Source organism: Accipiter gentilis, chromosome 11 (genome assembly GCF_929443795.1).
Source record: "Accipiter gentilis chromosome 11, bAccGen1.1, whole genome shotgun sequence".
Taxonomy (NCBI): domain Eukaryota; kingdom Metazoa; phylum Chordata; class Aves; order Accipitriformes; family Accipitridae; genus Astur; species Astur gentilis.
The window spans coordinates 12,593,982-12,612,125 of record NC_064890.1 but is presented as its reverse complement, the minus strand read 5'-3'; positions in this window follow the sequence as shown (position 1 = coordinate 12,612,125).

Sequence of the window (18,144 nt, the reverse complement as noted above, 5' to 3'; positions counted from 1 at the left end):
AAGCTTGCTCCTTCTGCCAAATCCTCTGCTCTGTTCCCAGCCAAACCTTTCCTCCATGACATTTTTCATCTTCCCCTGAGGAAAGGGAAGGAGGGAGGATAGGGACACTGCACTTTTGGGAACCTCGTGAACTGGAGACTTGTTATCTCAGAGCACACATCCGTGAGTCACCAAGACATGTGCATTCCACTTTGGTATATCTAGACTGACATGGGAAATAGAACATTTTCTGCTCAGGACCACCTGTGCAATAAATTTCTGGAGATCAATGTGTGCTTCAGACAAGTGTAAAAGCTTTCAGTAAAGTCTTTTTTTCAGAAGAGGTGTTCCTAACAGCAGCATTGCCTAGAATTGCACTGGTCTGTCCTGGGCAGATTGGAGGAATAAGCAAGAGGAATCTAAGAACCAACATAATGACTTGTCCTATGTGCTCTTTAATGTGAAATGGTTGAATACAATGGAGATAGATAGGAACATTAAATCATCAGAATCTGAAGTCAGACAAACAGGTAACACACACAGGGAGCCCTGAGTCAAACCTTATTTGCATTATTTTTTCAGCAGTGATTTATTTTCAACTTCAGTGGATTTTGTTCTGATTTACAGAATGAAAATTTTAAAAAGTGGGCATTAGCCTTTTCTTCTCCATTCATAATTCTAAATTCATTTCAGCCTTTCAGTCAAAGACATCTGTGATTTTTGTGGAGCAGAAGTCACAAATTCTCTAAGTATTTTTTTCTCTGAATAAAGCTTTTTAAACTGTTCTCCACAAGCTATTTTCCACCTTGAAGGGACACTGATCAAAGTAATGAAATTGACACCAAAGCAAGTATTACTGTGACTAGTTCCACTAAGTGGTTTACATATATTATCTGTGTAGAAATAGTTGAGTTTTTTAAACACTGAGGGTTGAAAAATATCCCTCTGTAAGTAGCATTAACTATGTATAAAAATTCTTCTCTGGTGCTTCCTAATGCAAAGAAAAACATTTTTCTGTAACAGCCACATGGTAACCACCAAGACGGTATGTGGGATATAAGATAGCTTCAGAACATATTACGGCAAGTCTGACAGAAGACAGACTTAGGCTCATGGTTCTGTCAGTCTAATTTTGGACATCTTTTAATTAAGATGATGATTATGACTAGCTTTCCAGAGACATTACCAGACAAGTAAAGATACTGAAATTGTGTATTAAGTTCTCATGAGAGATCTTGGAAAGTTTTACTGGCAGTGTGTGTTTCAGTAATCCAAGCCTGTTAGAATACCAACTCGAACATTCATCTTTCTGTTTTTCATTTGAATTTTCCAAGTGGGTTACATCCAAAGTAGACATGTGGGATTTTAGAACGTTCACACGCAAAATGTTATTCAAATGTACTGTAATGGATTGGCTGGCATGCATGGGTGCGTGTGTATGTGCACATGCTTGAACATGTGGCTGTGTGTGCATACCATCGCTGTCTGCTGGGTGGCATCAAAACTGCCCCCACTTATATTAAATATCAAGCAAATAATCACTTTCCTTTAGCATAAAAAAGAAAGAGGTTGAAGTTCATTCTCCTGGTATGAAGCGTCTATCCAACATGTGTAAGTGGCTTCTATGCCAGAGGGTTAAAGACTCTGGAAGATATTTGAGCCAGAAAAGTTCTCCTATGACTTGTTGAGGAACTTTGGTCAGATCTGTTGAGCAAGATCTTATTTATGAGTTTCAAGTAGGTGAAACAAGTCCAGTTTCTGTGTGCAAATTTTGTTGCAAACCAAAACCTGCAAGGCTAGTGCAATCTTGCATAAAATAGTTTCCTTTTCTAGTCCTAAATTAGACTGTTCCTTTCCACAAATACAACAGCATTGCTTGCTTGACGGACAAGATACTCGTCTTCTCTGAATCTGCACGTCTCTGTGGATTTTAACAAGATGCAACCATGTATAAAAGCTGAGAATCTGTTCTGTGAACTGCAGTCTGGCAGAAATCTGTATTTGTATCTTCTTATCTTCTTAGCACAGCCTGAATGAGGCAAAATTAAAAAACTCATCAAATGAGTCTTACACTTCGTGGTGACCAGATTGGTTGGGAATGCTGTTTGAGTTTTATAGGTTTTTATAGTTTTATAGATCATTTAAGACATATCAGTTCAGCCGGATTGAGTTGTCACTCAGCCCCCAGCATAAAGCACAAGTTACTTCCCAAGCTCCCTATCTTCCTTCCAATTACTTTTATTTTTAATTAAATCAAAAAGGCCTTAAGAAGGGACTTCAGACTTAGCCTTCACTGTCTTCAGAGGTAATACTATTATCTCTGCAATGTCAAGAGTGAATCAAAAGAGATTCTCTGTTTCCCTCTGTTGGGTTGTTCCTGGTTAAAAGCATACTTTTGATTCACCATTTGAAGTGAAGAACATTGTTCTTTTTATGTATATCTGTTCAGTTCTGTGATAAATGGCACCTAAGATTTTATTGTTTACCACTTAGTGACCTGATGTGTGTTTATCTTTAAGTCCTTTAAGCTTCATAACCATTATTTTTTATTTAGACACATTTTCCCTTGTCCCTTTGTTTCACCTGCCTTTAATAGACTGCTATCATTATCTTTAAATGGATGTCAGATGTGCTCCTCTCTACAGGAAAAGTGCTTTTAATCTTCATTGCACATTGCAACCTTTAGCTCTTTCTTATCCATCCTTCAAAGACAACAATACTGAAAGACTACAAGGCCCATGTCTCTTTAAAGGGCACTGATGGTCTCTGTACCCTGTTAGGATGTTTTTTCATGCTTGTGTCATCCCTTCCAGTTGAAAAATTGACAAATTCACAAGATAAGAATTTATAAGAACCATGGTGTTTTAACAGGCCCTTTATCTCTTATGTTCTATAATCCCTGTGGAGTTTCAGAAATAGTTGGGCTGTGATGAAGCACGCCTAGGCAGAAACTGAATAAGCAAATGTTCTGAGTTCTGTTCTGACAACCACTAAGTAAAACAGTGCATCTTTTCATCCACATAAAATGAAAAATTTTTGACTGAAAGCTGGTTGATATTCTCTTGATCTAGTGAGCTCCACAAATATCAGAATTTGAAGGGTTCTGACCTTTGAGTCCACTCCACAAGCACTTACTAAGCTAGGAGGTGCAACTCTGTCCAGAAATCCAGTAAGTGTTAACGGATGTGACCCGTAAGAAACACTGTGTTCCTGTTCAGTGTTACAACGCTTTATACATTCAGGCCAAGCAATGGGATTAAATATAGGATTATTACAGGATTAATTCCTTGTCGTGGTTTAACGCAAGCAGGCAGCTCAGCTGCACACAGCCAATCGCTCACTCCTCCCACAGTGGGATGGGGGACACTATCAAAGGGCAAAAGTTAGAAAACTTGTGGGTTGTAATAGATGGTTTGATAGGTAAAGCATAAACTGTGTGTGCAAGCAAGGTAAAAATAAGGAATTCATTCACTACTTCCCATCGGCAGGTAGGTGTTCAGCCATTTCTAGGAAAGCAGGGCTTCATCACACTTAATGGTTATTTGGGAAGACAAACACCATAACTCCAAATGCCCCCCCCGCTTTTTCCTTCTTCCCCCAGCTTTATATGCTGAGCACGACGTCCTATGGTCTGGAATGTCCCTCTGGTCAGCTGGGGTCAGCTGTCCTGGCTGTGTCCCCTCCCAACTCCTTGTGCCCCCCCAGCCTCCTCGCTGGTGGGGTGGGGTGAGGAGCAGAAAAGCCCTTGGCTCTGGGTAAGCACCGCTCAGCAAAAGCTAGAACATTAGTATGTTATCAACACTGTTTTCATTACAGATCTAAAACATAGAACCATGCAAGCTACTATGAAGAAAATTAACTGCATCCCAGCCAAAATGAGTGCATTCCTGAATCACTTAGGGATCCTCTGATACTGAGTGCGTTCAGACCAGCAAGGACTTCCAAATGCACGGGGCAGGTGCCTTCTAGATCTGTGTTGGCTGGCCAGCAGCGCCAAAGAGGTCATGCAGGTATGCATGTGTGGGGATGGCAGGGTGTGGTGTCGTACTGCTGGAAAGCCAAGAGACGAGGGATGCATAGGGGCTGGTGTGTGCCAGGCCACCTCTCTAACTGTGACTTCATAACTGAGAAGGTGAGGTGGACTCTGTCTTTGGAAGAGCCTGTGTGTGTAGTCTTTCCTTAGCCTTTGGTTCTTTCTACCAGTCACTTTTATGTCAGACTAGACTATGTAAATGAAAAGGGTAAATGCTCTACTGATTCTGTGGAGATTTTTAAGATACCCCATTACACCTTTATCCTTCCTCTGTGCTTTGGTATCAATTATCTTGTCATGTGGGAAGGCTGGACCAGAACACGCACACACAGTCACTGTTCTTTAAAATACTGATTTCCTTAACCCAATGATGTAGCCTGAGTTAACCCTTCACATGCGATTGCTGAAGTGCAGTGGCAGAAAGTGGCAAATGGCAAATCAAACAGTGCTCTTTCTCTGCTGGAGGCAACAGAGCAACCACTGCAGATTTGCAGTAGAATTGATCAGGTGGAGAACCCTTAACCAAGCAAGACAGAGCTGCAGCACTTCCTCTGTTTCTGGACTTACATTGCCTTCATTCTGGCAGGAGGCATGACTGGTTTATATCACCTCATTACCACCCGTGTTTCTTCACCCAATATGGGATGTATTTCCTGTCGGAAATATGTTCTTCATTCTCTTTGCTGTGCTTTAAAACTGGTTCTATCCAGCTCCCCAGGAAACATTTATTTAGGGACAAGAGGTCTACCACCTGTCGTTTGTCTTTATATCCTGGCTGTCCCTGGTATCACCCTGTGCCTGTGTTCTCAAGGATCTCTGCGGTCATCTGGCACTTGCACTTTCATGGGTCCTTGCTGTGGTCTGATGGGCTACAGCAGCACTGAGCACGCCACGAGAACATGTGGCTGTGGGACGCGCAATGGTGGACCTCAGGTATTCACGCAGGTGTAGGACCTCATGCTAGGTCATCCAGAATATCTAATGTGGCAACCTACAGGGCAACAGCTCTAGGATTTCCCCTACAGCATAGATGCTATGGCAAATTTCTGGGGCCCACCAAGATTTCTTCAAAACCATGGCACAAATAGATGGTCAGGGAATTTGGCCTGAAAACTGCAGCACAAGCTCTTCTTCAGCACAGTCAAGAAGTCAGGAAGACCATAACTGCACTAGTATAGGAAATATCCACAGCAGACCAGCAAATAGACAGTGTAACGAAAGCACAATCCAACCTCATGCAGCTGGGGGTCACATCTAGCCCGGTGTTCACAATCAAAACTATGCTGAAGAAGTCAAACTACAGAAAGAAGCAATTCTCCTGCATTGTTTCCTCTGATTTCATAATGTTTCCAGCCACGTTACTCATTCCCCACGATTTCTACATTTCCCCAGTGCTTCAAAACTCTGACCTTTCCTTTGCAGAAATACATTTTTAAAATTCAATACCTCATCTTACAATCATAGTAAATGAACTTTTCGGCTTGTTTTTACTTTAAAAGTACAATCTGCATTGGCGAGAGATGACTTCTTGGTAGTTTTAACCCAAGCTCTCAAAGGCATAAATTAATGTGGAAAAACATAAATTCTTTAACTCTTTCAGTCTGGAAATATGCTCAGCCTGTGTTTTTCTGACTGGTTTTCCCTGGCTGTTAAATTGATAAGATGATTATGTTATGATTTTATAAATAATGTGTGTTGAGAAAGGGATGTTGTTCAGGTGGAAAATGGAAGCTTAGGGATTCACTAGGAGGCAGGAAGAGCTGCATTGTAAACCTGGGAGGGGATACCTGTCTTCTGAAAGAGGTTTGGCTGTTCAAAAAGGAGTAGATTAGATTTAGCATTCCTGGAGATTTAAAAGAGCACAGGACTGCTGAGATCTGCACTTTGATTTTCATCTGACTCTGTCTGTGGCTTAGTTTACAAGAATACATCATGCTCACAAACATGATTCTGGGTTCTCTCTCCACAAACATTTGGAATGTCTTTTTCAGATATTATTTATTTCTGTGTCCCTGATAATAAATGTGAGGTTTCTTTTGAGCCTGGGAGTAAGCTTCAGTATCAGGTGTTTTCTGTGCTGCTTAGTAAGCAGTGAGACAGTACACAAGTCTTAATGGTCTGCTGGGTGTCCTCTAAAAGGCACTGTGAATGTCTTTTATTTTCTGGTAGGTGCTGGAGAACATATAATTATCCTCTTATAGTGGTGCCTTGCTGCATCTGTTCTTGTGGTTCCCATTGTTCCTATAACAAGCAATATTTTAACTTAGTGAAGAAAAGGAAGAAGGAAAGGCAGAAAATGATGGAAGAAGCTGAAAGAGTTCAGCAGGCTATAAGATTAACATCTGTCCATTGTGAAGAACAGTCTGAGACCATTTTACCTTGAAGTTGGCTTGGAGGCAGAATATGACTGGAAAAGTTGTGATTTCACTTCGGAATTGAAATTCTGTCTCTAAAGAAGTACATGATAACTCTTCCATGGGATCAGTCTTCATCCTAGTTCTTAGGGAAGGGAACAAACTACATCAAGCCTCTGAATACCAGTCTGGATCCTGTGGTGTACAAATACCTTGGTACTTCTGACATCTAAGGGATATGCTACAAAGGTACGGCCTCCATGCATTGCAGCTAATTTCAGTGCCTATCTGGAGAAGCTGGGGAATCTGCTTCACTACTCTTGTGGCTTGAAAGTTTTTTTCTGAATATCCCACCTGAGGGACCATTTGTTGGTCAAGTGGTCAAAAAGACCATTTGTTGCAAATTAAGTTGATTTGTTCTTGGCATCTTCCCAATGGCCAAACAGAACAGATGATGGATCACCTTCCAATTCTAACACTCTGCTGTGTACTGTAAATTGTTACCATGTCTCTTTTCAGTCTGTTCTTTTCCAGGTGATTTGCAGCCTTGTTCAGTTTGCAGCTCCTAAAGATTTTCCAGTGAATGTACTAACCCTTGAACACTTGAACTGTACCTTGAACACTGATTTTGACAGTCTATATTTTTCTAAACTACTTTTTGACCTCTGAGAATGTGTCCACAAACCTTTGCACACCTGAGGACCACAAACTGTGAAGCAAATTTTCTTGGAACCTAAATCATTAACCCCTTTAAGCAGAACATTTTCCCTACCATTTTATCTGCATACAATATTTTTTATATTCTATGAACATTTTATCTTCTGTTGCCTTCCTCTATTCTTTCTCCAATTTATTGATATTTTTCTTGAAAAGTAGGTGACAAGCTAGATGCAGAATCCAAGCCATGCTTATCAGTGCAAAATACAACTTGATAATTATTCCTGATCAATTATTACCAAGTGTGAGATGTGCTTTTGCAAGCAGTTCTAACTGCTGACTTGTATTTTATTGTGTATCCAGTAAAACCCTTGGGTTCTTTTATTGCATATTGTTGTTTAGATGGGGATGTACAATTTCATTTCATGTTTTCTTTTAGATGGGATACTCTCTGGAGGCAGGGATAAAGCCTATGTTTTGCTTTGTTTTTTCCATGTGAGAGGACAATGAGCCTTCCTGGTGTTTCTCATGCAATGCCACCAGTAATGCCAGCATGCAGCTCTTGAAAGAGATTCATTCGATCTGAGGGTATTAAATAAGAGAAAAAGCTCAGGCACATGGTAGTGCAAAACATTTCTATCTTGAAATTCTAGCCAGTAACAACATTATTTGAGGCTTAATTTTATGGTTTAAAAAGCCACAAAATCTCTCGTGTGAGTACAGACAGGTATTACATAGTTGTTAATTTTATTTATGTTTACTTAACCAAAGAAAGGATGACCTTGTTGGTTTACAAGAAAAACAGATTTGAGCACATGAAAACACTTGGGATATGTGGCTGCAAGATTTAAAAGATACCGTTTGATTTTTTGCTTCCTTGAAATGTCTGGTTTTGGGAGACTTTTCAAACAATAAGTGTCCCAGGACCTTAAAGAGGCAATCAGTAGTTTTCTTGAGGAATATTTAATTAACAGGTTCTTCCTCACATCTCACTTATTTTTCTTATCTGGTCTTAAAACCTGAAGGGAAAAAATGTAACTTCACTGCTTAACACTAATGATTTAGGATCAATCAAAAATTACAATCTCTTTTTTTCTTTTTTTTTTTTTTAAGACCAGAAAGGGTAAATGACTGAAATATATATCAAAAACTAAACTAGAAGAGCTGTGTGTAAGAATATAAATTTTGTCCTAAACCAGTAGAATCAAATTAAATATTATACATTTAGCACTTCTGCAATGATATATACTATCAGATTTACAGTGCAATATAAATGCTTATAAAGAAGATTATTCATCCAATCCTGAAACCCAGAAATAAAAATTAAAATGAAATTAACCTAAAATGAACATTGATTACATTATTTTTTCTACTGCACTTAATTTAGTCTAGTAAACCTAGTGTTCTTAAGGCAGGACTGTTATTTCAGGGAGGAAAGTTACCTCTTCTGTGCTATTTTTGAGTTGTATGAGAGCCATGGTTCTGGAGAGCAAAGTGGGGCGTTCTTCAGTGCTAAGACCTGTGCAGGCTAAACAGGACCCCAAAGACCTTTTTGCACAGCTTGAAGTACTGGATGCACTGGTATAGGGGATGTATAATGAATTGGGTCCCACTGTAATCTCTTCTCATGGTGACTTCATGTTCTAATAGTACGTTTGCTCTGCAGTTCAAAGGTGTCCCAGCAGGCCATGCAGACCTACAGGAATTATGTTTAATCAGCTTCAGTGTTACTGGTAGTATATTTCCAGCGACACAGAGCTAAGCTGGTCGGTAATGACCCAGAGTCCAGGACCTGGCAGGTGCCCTGAACCCTATTCCATAGCTACATTACTCACCTGAACTTAGTAAGCGCAACACAGTTTGGGTGTGTGCAATACAAAGATTCTGAAAATTAAGGGTGTTTATGGGTACATATATGTATACTTATCTTTATGTATACGTATCTCATATGTTAGATTAATGTATCATTTATGGGTTTTTTTTGTAAAAGAAAAGCAAAAAAGGAAAAAGAAAAACACATGCCAACCCCCTCATGGTCAGGTACCAATGTTCTGGCAACTGAATTTCTCCCCAAGGAGCAATGCTTCCTTTTAAATTTTCATTTTATAATGAAGATATGAACCTTTTGGCTTGTTTACTGTTAAAGTTTGCCTAATATTCTAAAGTGAACTCAGGGAAAGAGCCTAAATCTGAAGCAATTTTACTTCTCTGAGGGCAATGAATCCAAAGAGAGCATTATTGCAATGTTTGTGCCAAAAATTCGAGAGAAGTTTGGGATCCTTGAGTATCACTTTCTATCACAATGGAAGAGACAACTGTCAAATGAAGAGAGAGGGTAAAAAGCTCTTCTTCATACACACGATTCTGTACGTTTCAGGCAAATGTTCAGAAGTGGAAGACGGTGGTAAATTCCATGTCAGTACGACATGGTCACAAGAACTGCAGTCACATCTTTGGTGGCAGTTCAGATGTCCTTTTTGAAATGCAGCACATAGTCTCATGATTAGATTACAAATGTGTATGGCCCTGTTGCTGTTAACTTTTGTTTTATCAATTACTTGAGTGGAAATCCGTACTATTTTGATTTAAGACTATCTTACATCCACTTTGTATGTCTTGCAAATCACTGAAAAATTTGGGGTAATGCAGCCTCAGACCCAGGGATTTTATTTTATTTTTTCGCTGCACCACTTTTGTGACAATTATTTGGAAGAATTAAAACAAAGCTTTCCCAAAGACAATTAAATGCTCAGTGTTGCTGCCTGACAAGGTCATGCATAGAGTAATAATTTGCATGAAGCTGGAAGAAGTGCATGCCTTTCTAGGGCATAAACAAGCTTTGAGAATGCCAGAAATTATACAAGCAAAATAATTATAACTTGAATCAAACCAGCTTGCTTCTTTTAACCTTCTCATGGATTCAGCTAATTTATTAAACCCTGAACATTGCAGTCAGAGCTCCAAAGAGCTTTTTTTGTTCCGTTTTGCTGCACTCTACTGCATGAAGGATCAAGGAATGTAGGAGTGCCCTTGATTCAGATGTTTACAAATCACAGACCTGTAGTATTGACTATCTTATCAGCACACATGATGCAGATAGGAACCTGTACACAGCCATGGTAGTACAGATAGATACTGCCTGAATTATATTACTTGATGAATTGCAGGGCTGTCTTTCAAAAGCCATGAAGTATTCCTTTTTTAAAAAAAAATAAAAATCCACCTTATCAAGCCTGTTAACATAAAGTTAGTAATACTTCTGATCGTAAAGGCACATTATTATCCTTAACATGAGATGTTAAGGCTTGGTGGATGGGCGAGGTATTGAAACTATGTCCTGGCACCACAGAAAGTATGTGATGGTGCCGGCTGAAATGCAGAATTCCAGATCTAAGCATCAACTTTACAGAGCTTTGTTTTTATTAATAATAAATGTATTTTTAAAAAAAATGTAAAGTTGTTCCATTAAACTTACAGAGAAAATGTTCTGTGTACACATGCAGGCGGGGGATAGAAATTATGGAAGAGAAAGCATGATTATCTCTACTACCCAGCAGAGACAAAAGCTGAAGCATTCACCCATTAAAATAGTTCTGTGGTATAAAGGAGATTAGCTTGAAATCTCTTGTCAATAGACATACATGCAGGAGAGCAATTTAATGTGTCCTCATTTGCTAGCCTATTGAATTAGACAGGGAATTTTGGCATTCACTGAGAGCAAGTAAATACTTTTAACAGCCTGATGAGACTAGATTATTGATCAGTTAGACACATTTGTCTATAAAACAATGGTCCCAATCCTTTTACTGAGACAGATGAATTTAACGTGAACATGCAGAATCAAGTCAGAAATGTTACAATCTGTCAACTTGATGGTGCGTTCTTTTCAGTTCAGATTTTAATTGGCAAAGCGAGATATGTGGGGTGGCCAAAGAAAGAAAAAAACACAGATCCATTGCATATGAAAGGTCATCAAGGGCATGTTTGCAGTATGTTCTGCTAGGGAGCACAGAGAGATCTGTGAAACACAATGGTAGCACTTTGCTCCAGAGCTGGCTGGGGACCAGTGATTATAATCCCTTTTATGAATAAAATCATAGTGTTCGATTCTTTGAGACTTAGAAATATTTCATTCATTGATTGCAAATAAATATACGTGTGGCCAATGTTTTTTCCTAGGAGTATTTATGGATCTGAAAACATCAAGATTTTTACCTAAAAAAAAATTTGAAAATTCACATCAGAATAATGTTATTGATAATTTGATATTATTTTAAATCTCATTATTTTGGGTATTCTTTTTTCAGAAAGATATATTGGCATTAAGTAAAAATGACACTTCATTTTTTGCTTCCTTGCTTAAAGATAGATTGATGAACTTTCTGACCTATTACTTTAAATCTTCACAAAGAAATATTTCCCTCTGCACAGGACAAATACACTGTATGTGCATAGATCTGAATCTTCTGGACATCCACATGTTTGCTAAAACTGCTGCCACATTCCAGGCAGTATTTGTGTGAGCAGTTGCCAAGCTTGAAATGTATGCTTAAAAGCCATTCTGACTTCACATGCAAATATTTCATGGAGATTTTTGTCCTATCTAAATGCATATATATTTATATACTTTCAAGGATCCATTTTTATATATAAGTATTCCTGAAAGTCAGCATGAGTATGTAGGCTTGTGTGCATGCATCACTTTGATAAGCTGAACGTATTGTATAGAGAACATAACTCTCCAGGTAGAGACACAGTAATTGTAATAGAGGGTATAGTAGGTCAGTGTAAGATTTAACATTTTGGATGAGTCAGCTTCAGCCTCTGTTCTCCAAATAAAGGAGAACTTGTAACTGCTCTGTCCTATTAGCAATCCGGGAGAATCCCTGTTACCCTTTCACTTGGCAAGTTATTGAATCTCCCGAAAGACTGTGATTTACTCCTCTCCCCGCTAGCTTGTTATTCATGGCTGCCCGGGTCCCACCTGTCCTCTCCGCACACCGGTGTGCAGGGGCTGAGGGGCAGAAGCTCCCAGCCGGGAGCAGGGCAGGCCGGGGGGCACAGGGCAGCCCCAGCCCTGGGCATTGGGCACCTCCCTGGGGACAGGGATGGGATGCCTGCTGTGGGTGGGCCTGACTCAGCAGGGCCCATGGCTGGGCAGGACGGGACGAGATGGTGTCCTACAGCCTTGCTGGGGTGGGGACTGATGGCCCCGGGGGCTGGCATGGGGTCCTGGGCCGTGTGCATGGCGGGGGAAGCCCCAGGGGTGGGCAGGGGCATTAGGGGCCCTGAGTGCAGTCTGGCACTAGCAGAAAACGTGGCAGCCATTTTGGGGTGGTGTCTGTGGAAATGCTAGGCCGCATGACCACGCAAAGGAGGTTTCTCAGGTTCTTACACGACCTGAAATAAGGAGCTTGTTCTGAGCAAGAACATCGCTGGAATAGGAGCAAAACCAGTGGGAAATAAATGCATTGCTCTTTCTCCTATATAGCTGATGATTGAAAAAAAAATATCATACTCCCAAAATCTATTGGTCCTCTGCTATCTGATCAAGCTCTCCCTGAGTTTTCCCTATTGCTTACCTGAAGGTGACTCCCCTAACTTACGCGTTAAAATTTATTGACTTGATCTTACGATTCTTCGGCAGACAAAGCTCCTGATAAATTCAGCTACTGTTACTTTATTATTATCTATTAAAATGAGCCTCATCCGTTACTCTAGCTGCATGTTCAATATATGCATATGACAAATGCTCAAGAGGTTTTTAATATCACCTTTTAAAAACACTTCTGTCCACTTACCACAGCTTTCCACTTTGTAAAAACCTGAATTTTCAGGGAGTCAGACTCAGGATTTCTTTGTGTGAAGACTCTCGGGGCCATGAAACAAATTGAAAATATGAATTTAAAGAAGATGAATGTTATTGAATCCTTTATTGGGCATCCTTATTCAGAATTCAAATGGTCGCAATTTGCTTTCACTTATTTCAGTTTGAAAGTGAATTAAACTTCTCACATGGGTTTAATGCCATTTAACTAGCAAATGTTCAACCCAAGTTCACATTAACTTTTAGAGCGTCTGTGTGTCAGCAAACTGTGGCTTATAGGTAATGTTTTTCATAGATACAAGATAACTTTACTATATACAATGGAAAAAGTTCTCCTTAGTCGAATTTTTGGTGCTTCAGTCATAAAAGAAATGTACAGTTAGCTCATCTTGGAAACTTAATATATTTCCAGTAAGACTGAATGCCTGAGTGAAAGAACATCTATGGGATTTTCCAAATAAAAGACAGGAAATTCCAAATCCTCTCCATATATTTAGAAACTCCTGTTCCAACCCCTGTCTTTCCATTCCTTCTGTTTTAGCCTGATTTTGAATATCTTAAGCTTTTTATTTTGTTTCACTCCTTATAGTGTCACACAAGCAGGCAGGAAGAAAGGGTACTTGCTGAATATCTGCTATTTAAAATGAGCTAGCCTCTGAGAAGCTCTGTACTCTTTTCAAGGGCTATTCCTATTTAAAGGATACAATAACTCAGGTATTACACATTTATATATATAAATTTTACTCTTTTTCCTCAGCATGATGCATTTCTCTGTATGGCAAACTACATAATGTTGCCCTTAGAAACTCTGTGAAATTCAGCATAGATAAATTTCATATAATTTTAGTGGACCAAAAGTGTGCATGGGGGGGTTGTTTTCTGCTGAAGCAGACAAGAAAGCTGAAATGAACTTGAAAGTGATATGGGCTCTTGGCTTCATGAAAGAAAATGAAATGAGATGTTTAGATTGTTCCCTCCTGAATTGCTGGGTGTCATGCTTGGGTCAATAAAGCTCACAGTGTGAGTTTTTTACAGCAGTCACGAATTGATGATTAGGTCAGCAATGAGGTAGAGAGAAAGATTTTGTGGGTCTGAGCAAAAGGGTGTTCAGCTTCAGATCCCTTCAGCCATCCACCCCTCTAGGCCCTTGGAAGGACATAGACCACCACTTAAATTGCACTCTGTGACCTGATGCTTTAATGAGTGGGCCACTTTGCCTGGTTTTATTTTGGTCATTTCTTGGTTTGATATGGGTGGCCACATATTTCAGTTTCACTTAGGAGACTGGAAAGAGCAAAGAGTGTTATAGAAGCAGCTCTTGCAAAGAGCTTCCCTTCTCTGTATTTTAGTTGGCTTTCTCAAAGAAAATCTTTTTTGATCTCTGTACCTTACAAACAAAAGGTCTATAATATGCTTGTGGATTACCAGTTACAGGTGGCTTCTCTTGGATGGGGCTGCCTGTGCCTCATCTGTCCATAGAACATCATTAGGAGCACAGGACTCAAGAGTCCCTTGCCTCAGTCAGCCTTGCTGTGCATAGTCGTGATGATGCTTGGGATGGGCTCAGATTCATGATTAACTGAGCACATTGTGGACTGAGCTCAGGGCAGTAATGTGCATGCCTGTGACTGAGCTCCCTTACCCTCTGTAGAAGCTGGCATGGTGGGAGTTCACTGGGGAAAGCACACAGAAAAAAAGATGGGTTTTGGCATGACTTTCAGCTCAAACTTTTGTAAGATTGTAACTCCTTGAACACAATATAGTTATGTGGACTACCTGACATATAACCCAAAAAGTCTAATGGATTAACAGCCATGATTAGGGCTGAGATTTTCACAGGTCTCACCAGCAAATAGGTGTTAGATCCTATCTGAGCATCAAAAGAATTCACATGCCACCTCAGGTTCAGCCACCTCAGCCAAGCATCTAAAAAAAGTTAAGGCAAGGCTAAATTAATTTCAATTTGTTAAAAAAAGAAAAAAGTATACTGAAATATACAGTTCAGATGCACCTCCTGTACTTGAGTGATAGGACATTATAAGGTAAGAATTATTACAGCATAAGACTTGCTAACCTAAAGACGAAGTGAGACCAGGTGGTGAAGTAACTGTCCTACCATAATGGACTAATAACAGCAACAGGCAGGAATTAACCAGTCAGCTCAACTCCATCAGTGGTCTGCTTCTGCTACTCCACAGCTGTAAAGATGGTATCTCACAACTCACCAGTTTCAGTGTAGCTTCTTTCTTATTCCTTTGTGCAAATGTTGGGGACTAGAGCAAAGCTGCTATGAACAGCCAAGAAATAGGTACTTCTTCTGGACTAAAGACCTGTGCCACAGGTTTGCTTCTGCTGTGTGAGTGAATGGGGACAAAGTGCTTCAGTGTTTCCCTTCTGCTCTTTGTAGTGGAGCTGCATAGTGAGTTCGGAGAGAGACCCAGAAGTAGAAACCCAGTTTTGTCCCTTTTTTTACAATCACTGTACTGCTTCCCTCTGATAATCCATGTGGGGATCTCCCATTGAGGTTTTAATTTGTGTGATGGTGAGATTTTATCCCCTGCCTATTGTAGTTACTGTTGCTTACAATAGGGAAAGAAAAGATCAAAACATCAGTGAAGAGTATGTTGCTGTGGTCAGGTTTCAAAGCACAAATAATGATGTATCATCAACCTAATTACTAGTTTTTAATTATAGCACAGAAGAAATGTTTGCCCTAAATAAACTGATTCCTAGAGCTTTATGTTTCTTGAAAGCTGAACTTTATGACAGTGCCAAAGAAAACAATTTGCCAAAGATCAGTCTGATTTTGAACTCTACAGTCTATCCTGCTGTAATTACAACAACTGTGCAGATGTATTATGGTGCTCAAAAAAATACATCACTTATGTTTCCAGAAGCAGAACAGAACAAGCTTTGAAATCATGGAATCATAGAACGGTTTGGATTGGAAGGGACCTTTAAAGATCATTTAGACCAACCCCCCTGCCATGGGCAGGGATATCTTTCACGAGACAAGGTTGCTCAAAGGCCTGTCCAACCTGACCTTCAACACTTCCAGGGACTGGGCATCCACAACTTCTCTGAGCAACCTGTTCCAGCATCTCACCACCCTCACTGTAAAAAATGTCTTCCTTATATCCAGTCTATATCCAGCTTCTTTCAGTTTAAAACCATTGCCCGTTGTCCTGTCACTACAGGCCTTGGTGAAAGTCTCTCTCCATCTTTCTTTATAAGCCGCCATTTATATATTGAAAGACCGCAATAAGTTCTCCCCCAAGCCTTCCCTTCTCCAGGCTGAACAACCCCAGCTTTCTGAGAGAGGTGTTCCAGCCCTCTGATTATATTCATAACCCTCCTCTGGACCTGCTCCAACAGGTCCATGTCTTTCTTGTACTGGGGACTCCAGAGCTGGGCGCAGTACTCCAGGTGGGGTCTCATGAGAGCAGAGTAGAAGGGGAGAATCACCTCGCTTGACCTGCTGGCCACACTTCTTTTTATGCAGCCCAGGGTACAATTGGCTTTCTGGGCTGTGAGAACACATTGCTGGCTTGTATGAAATTTTTCAACCACCAGTATTCCCAAGTCCTTCTCTGCAGGGCTGCTCTCAATTCATTCACCCCCCAGCCTGTATTGATATTGGGGATTGCCCTGACCCATGTGCAGGACCTTGCACTTGGATTTGTTGAACTACATAAGGATCGCATAGGCCCACTCCTCAAGCCTGCCAAAGCCTCTCTGGATGGCATTTCTTCCCTGAAGCAAATCAACTGTATGACTCAGCTTGGTGTCATCTGCAAACTTGAGCTTGATCCCACTGTCTATGTCATTGATGAAGATATTAAATAGTTTTGGTCCCAATACAGACCCTTGAGGGACACCACTCGTCATTGGTTTCCACTTGGACATTGAGCCACTGACTGTAACTCTTTGGACTCAGCCGTCCAGCCAATTCCTCATCCATCTAACAGTCTATCCGTGAAACTCATACCTCTCCAATTTAGTAGCAGGAATGTTGTGGGGGACCATATCAAAGGCCTTGGAGAAGTCCAGGTAGAAGACATCCATAGCTCTTCTCTTGTCTACTGATGCAGTCCCCTCATTGTAGGTGGCCACTAGAAATGCTGATATCTATTTACCTCTTCAGTTGTTCTACCACTAACTAGCCATAAGGGAAAGTGGAGGAGAGTATCCCCTTCAGGGAATCCTCTTTTACAACACAGAGAAACAAGAGAGGTGGTGAGATGGCAAAGCGTTACACTATGATTTTCCTCACCCAGTTTCTCTCTACAGCCAATGGGAAAATATCAGTATTAGAGAAAAGCTATCAAAGCTTTATCAAAGCAAAAGCTATGAAAGTAACTTCTGTCTGATGGAAGCTCATTAATCTGTAGAACAGTTCCAATTGATTTTCTAGAGGTTTATTTCTTTTGCCCATCAGAACACTTCCATGGGAAATCAGGATGAAAGGGACTAGTCTGCTCTACCTGCGTATAAAGCCTTACTGTTATGACCACAGAGTTGAAGGTATGATTTTTAAAACATCAAAATTCCAGTGATAGTGTAGACACTCTTATACCACCATGAGGTGTTTTTTAGCAGTAGCATTTCATCAAATGAGAAAAGGCTATACATTTGTTTTGGTTTAACTCTATCCTAGCAACCAGTTTTACCATTTTGAATATATCAGAAAAGTTCAAAATGCCCAAATATTATTAATAGCAGTGAAGGCAGAAATACCTCTGAACATGTCTTCTTAGATGTGTGACTTTCTGCCTGATAGATAGGTTTGGACAGTTACAAACTTCATTGCTTGTGTTCTGAGTTGGCTGGACAAGAACAGTCTCCATTCTTGAAGCCAAAGAGCTACATTAGTGTGTCAATATCCCAAAGTACCTTCCCCTTTTACCATGGCTAAATGCCTTCTATAGCAGAGCTGATTTGTGTCTAGCCATGAGCAAAGCTTTTGCTGTGTAAGTCCCATGAAAACATCCCACCATCATTCGTTAAAGTGTATCCACACCCAGTGCTGTGGTATCATCACATCTTCATCTCTGCTTGACAGACTGTTTTTCATCATGGTCACAGAGGGAGTACACAGCAGAAGTATGACCCAAGCCCATCCTTCCTCCTGGAAGTTCTCACACTATGATAAAACACAGCTGTGCTGCTTTGCAAGGCTGTGTGGGAAAATGTATCTGTGCTGTACCTGTCCTGAGTATTAGCAGACTATTCCATAGTGTCAGGGTGCCATCCTGCATAAGTTCAAGAAATATTACAGAAATTTCACTTAAGAA